The sequence below is a fragment of the Triticum dicoccoides genome, chromosome 5B (genome assembly GCF_002162155.2).
Source record: "Triticum dicoccoides isolate Atlit2015 ecotype Zavitan chromosome 5B, WEW_v2.0, whole genome shotgun sequence".
Classification (NCBI taxonomy): domain Eukaryota; kingdom Viridiplantae; phylum Streptophyta; class Magnoliopsida; order Poales; family Poaceae; genus Triticum; species Triticum dicoccoides.
Window position 1 is genome coordinate 370,931,876 of NC_041389.1, and position 4,084 is coordinate 370,935,959.

The following is a 4,084-nucleotide window of genomic DNA, read 5'->3' on the forward strand; positions in this document are numbered from 1 at the left end:
TACCCACGAGTTCTTCCTGTTTGCCTGTGCGTCTAAACGCAGAAGGGGAGGAGAGAGAGAGAGAGAGAGCGCAGATGGAACCCACCAGTAAGTGAAGGCGAATAGTACTAAAAATAATATTACATGTTATCCATTAATTAGTTTGTGGTAATATAAAAACATTATGTGAACAAAGGGGGTACAACAAACATTGCTATTCTACGTATGTTGCCTATTGATGTGCGGTTTGAAGGCCTGGTCGCATGTTCGATCCTCGTCCTTTATTTTTTAATTTGTATATGGGTCCAAATTTGTTTCATGACATGTGGGCCCCTCGGTGTGTAGTTTGTAGCACTTTAATTTGTGGGTCGAAATTTGTTCCATTCCAAGTGGACTATCGGTGTGTAGTTTTGTAGCTTATTTATAATAATTAAAGAGAACAACATAGTTTTTTAAATAATACCATGGTGCGACGTTGAAGGCGAGAAAGGACGTGCGAGAGAGCGATGACCGAGCCAGAGGGAAATCAACTAGGGGAGTTGCGTGGGTTGCAACGGTGTTTGGAGTAGTTGTGGGCCAAATGCTACAGAAATATAATCTAAATCGACCGGAATAAATGCCTACACAAATTAATCCAAGGTTGGAGTGCCCCTTGAAATGTAAATAGCTCCGGCTTGGCGAGGGATGGAGAGGTAGTAGCTTCAAAGCGTGGAAGATACGGTGTGAGAAAGCGAGGTCAATCGAGAGCCATATAGATAGAGAGACAAAGTGAGTGTGGTCCAACATTCATTGAACAAATATATATGCTTCGGAGAGATATTGTCCAATTGAGCTTTTGGCAAGGGTGACGGCTGTAAGATAGAGCTTGAGAGATGATCCAGTCAAAGACGTGAAGATATATTTTGTGCGTGGGAGGAAGCAAGGTCAACCGATCACATAGGGTCGCCGCGCGATCGAAAGAGTGAGACGGGTTGGAGAGAGTGACCTAGATAGACAATGTGTGTGAGAGAGTATACAATGTGAATAGGTCGAATTGGGCTCAAACATGGTGATATATCGTTTTTGTCCGAGAAAGAGCGAGGTCAATCGAGACATACGGAGAGAGATAGAGATAGAGATAGAGAGATAGAGAGAGAGAGAGATTGAGTGAGCGTGGCCCACCATGAGGTCGAAAGAGTGGTGGCGGCTTGGATGGACTGACCTAGATAGACAATCTGCATGAGAGATTATAGAGTGTGTCGATCGAGGCCCGAACAGGGAGATATATCATTTGTGTGTGAAAGAAAACGAGGTTAAACGAGACTCAGATAAAGAGATCAAGATTGAGCCAGTGTGGCCCGCCGTGCGGAAGAAAGAGTGAGACAGTCTCGAGGGAGTTACGTAGATATACAACGTGCGTGCGTGCTCACGAGAGGTTGGGGGGATAGATAGGCAATGCATGTATTTAGCGTGAGAGGGTGAGAGGGAGAGGGGAGAGAGAGAGAGAGAGAGCTCGGTGTCGTGGTTCTAAGCCTGACAGTAGAGTGGGGGGTAGGTATGGAGAGGCAAGGTCCTAGCTATGGAGAGGTTGTAAACACAAGGGATGTACGAGTTCAGGCCCTTCTCGGAAGAAGTAAAAGCCCTACGTCTCGGAGCCCAGAGGCGGTCGAGTGGATTATCTGTATCTGAGTTACAAGATGCCGAACCCTTCTACCTGTGGAGGGGGGTGGCTTATATAGAGTGCGCCAGGACCCCAGCCAACCCACGTAGGAGAGGGTTTAAGGTGAGTTAAGCCAGTAACGCCCCACATAAAGTGTCTTTACTATCATAAAGTCTACTTAATTACAGGCCGTTGCAGTGCAGAGTGCCTCTTGACCTTCTGGTGGTCGAGTGAGTCTTCATGGTCGAGTCCTTCAAGTCAGTCGAGTGAGTCCCTCGTTGGTCGACTGGAAGGTGACCTCGTCTAAGGGTGTCCTTGGGCAGGGAACTTAGATCAGGTCTGTGACCCTACCCTAGGTACATGACCCCATCATTAGCCCCCGAATGGATTGAGCCTTCGAGTGAGGAAGGAGTTGATGTTGTTTCCGATTAACTTTTGCACACTAGTCGTGCGTTGTTCTGGACCAAAGAATCTCTTCGTTGATAGTGACCAACTTGTCTTCAGTCGACTCGATCCATTCTCGTCTTTCGTCGAGTGATCTTTCGGGCTTTGATGATTTCCGAGCGACGGATCGCAGGAAATCCCACGTCTGACTGACCGGTCTGCCGTTCGCGGATTCCGCGGGATGCGAAATTTGGGGAAGCACGCGAAGCGGAGCGGACCGCGGCGTTCGGATGGGACGGGACATAGACGCCTCGATCCCCACGCCGTTTTCTTCGCCATGTATCCCGCCTTCATAACTGTTCCTGGATATGATTAGATCGACCGGGCCCACCTGTCATCCACTCGGAAGAGACCTTATAAATGTGCCCGGCGAGGGTTTTTTGTACAGTGCCTCAGCATTCTCTTTCTCTTCTCCCTTCGTCTCCGCCCAACGCGCTCGCTCTCGCTTCCGCCCAACCTCTCCTCGCGCGTCTCACCGGCAACCATGGCCAAGGAGAAGACGGCGGCGCTGGAACGCGCGAAGAAGGCGTCGGCGACGGAGAAGGCGAAGGGGAGATCCACCAGCCGCGGCGGGTCTTCGTCTAGATCCCGCCTGCCAAAGGGCTGGGTCCAAGGAGATTGGATCCAGTCGACCATCACGGAGAAAGATCTCCTCGACATGGCCAACGAGGGCCTGATCCCCCATGGAGCTGCGAGGCTTCCGGGGAAGGAGTGGCAGCCCCAGCCAGAAGAGGGTGAGTGCGTGCTCCTGGCTACCCATGTCGATCGTGGATTTTCTTTGCCGCCGAGTATTTTCTTCCATGGTTTCTTGAACTTCTTTGGAGCGCAGCTCCACCACTTTACCCCGAATTCTATCGCCTATCTTGCCGCGTTCGTGTCCATGTGTGAGGGTTTTCTGGGCTGTCGACCGCACTGGGGCTTGTTCAAGCATATATTCACGTGTCGCTCTCAGACCGTGAAGAAGGCGAGCCCAGGCGACGAAAGAACCCGAGTCGTCCAAATGTGTTGGGGCCTGGGGATCCAGGTGAGGAATAAGAGCACCTTCCCAGCCATGACTTTTCCCGAGTCAGTCAGAGGCTGGCAGTCGACCTGGTTCTACTGCCAGGATCAGTCGACGCCGGGGCAGTCGAGTGGACTCCCTTAGTTTACCATGGACCGAGTGAACAAGCCCTCCTCTCTGAAGTTGATTCCGGAGGAGAAAGCTGACGTGAAGATGTTGATGAAGCGCGTGGTACAGTTGGTTCGGGAGGGAGTGACGGGCATGGATCTCCTGGAGGTTTTCCTTAGGCGTCGTATCCAGCCCCTTCAGTTCCGGAGCCACTGCATGTGGTTGTACTGTGGGACTGAGGTCGAGACTCGGGTCCATCCAGAAGCAGTCGACGATGTCACTCTGGAAAGATGGATGGCCGCCGTTACCGGAAACAAGGATAACCCACGCGGAGCCAGAAGGATTCCTCCACTCGACCACAAGAGTGATCCAAACAAGGTATGCCTGCTCTGCTCTCCACTGTGTTCTTGTCATATTCATTTCTGTTTATTCTGCCAATTGGTCGATTGATCCTTGTCTTGATGTCTATCAGGCCCTTACCGAGTTGTACTCGATGCCCAATGGAGCACAGGCTCCGACTGAGGAGGGTGAGGCGAGTGGGGGCGAGAGCCAGGAGGAGGAATGGGACTCGGACGTTGCTGAGGATGATGATGACGATGACGACGATGACGGTGATGAAGATGACACTGAAGACGAGGAAGAAGAGGAGGAGGAGGTCGTACCACCGCGCTCAGAAAGGCGGTCGAAGCTTGTCCACGACCCTTCGACTGAACGTGGCAAGGGGGTTGCGACCGTTGCACAGTCGACCAAGCGCCCTCGGACCACCTCTCCGGCGCCGACTGTAAAGGCGCCGAAGCAGCCCAGGGCGGCTCCGTCAAAGCCGACCAAGCTCCTGCCGAAGATGAAGGTGTCTATCCCCACCATATCAGGGTAATCATGCTGCTTAAGTCTTCTTATTTTGTGTGAACTTTGTC